The 828-nt window shown below is 58.8% G+C and overlaps 1 protein-coding gene across 1 annotated transcript in view; it reads left to right on the top strand.

The window, feature by feature from the left end:
* Positions 1–828, top strand: part of BSN (bassoon presynaptic cytomatrix protein) — a 37,814-nt gene that overhangs the window by 28,419 nt on the left and 8,567 nt on the right.

Raw genomic sequence — 828 nt, 5'->3', positions numbered from 1 at the left:
CGGAGGCACATTGGGTCCATATCTGGTGGAGCCCATAGCCCAGCAAGGTGATCCTGGGCAAGACAAACTCACACTTGGGACCCCGCGGCCATCCAGACCCTGCTGGAAACTTCAGCTCCTCCCTAGAGCTGCCTCTTCACGGCCCACAGCTGGCCTAGGCTCTGCCACTTCCTCCTTGTGGCCTCCTCAGCTCTCCCATCTGGCCTGTGCCCCTCCTAGTGCAAACCTCTTCTCTGGATTTTTCCTGGGAAAATGAGTAACATGGACCTGGCTGGGCTGCTTCCCAGTCCCCAGCTCCAGCCTGGCTCCCCTTGCCCCACACTAAGCCCCAGCCCCCTGAACTACCCTTCAGGGCCCATCCCCGTAGGTTGCAGTGTGCACTCCACCTCATCTTGTCCCGTGCCCACATCCAACCCTCAGCGAATCTGTTCACACACCTGTCTGCTCCCCTAGATAGCAGCTCCTTGTCTGTGACTTTAGTTGCCAGTGATGTCCTGGAACTGTGAGAGAGGGCCTGGCGTGTTGGGAAGATGGGGATGGCTAGGGCCTGACACCAAGGACTTTGAATGCCAGGCCAGGAGGGGAGGGCTTTTCTCAAAGGCCCTTGAAGCTTCTGGATGTTTCAGGCAGGTGAGACAGGACGAGATGAGTATCTTAGGAAGCTTCCTGGGCAGAATGTGGGCAGGTGGACTGAAGGAAGCGCCTGTACAGTGGCCCTGGGGAGAGCCTGGAGGAGCCAGAGGCGTTGTGAGGTATACTTCTGGGTAGGATGCAGAGAGGGGAGAGGTGAGGCCTCGGTGGGTTGGGTTGTGCAGGAGAGCCCTAGGG

This window comes from Bison bison, unplaced genomic scaffold (genome assembly GCF_000754665.1).
Source record: "Bison bison bison isolate TAMUID 2011002044 unplaced genomic scaffold, Bison_UMD1.0 scf7180017864304, whole genome shotgun sequence".
NCBI classification, from domain to species: Eukaryota; Metazoa; Chordata; class Mammalia; order Artiodactyla; family Bovidae; genus Bison; species Bison bison.
Note: the sequence above shows the minus strand (reverse complement) of the source record. Positions and strands in the feature narration are given on the sequence as shown.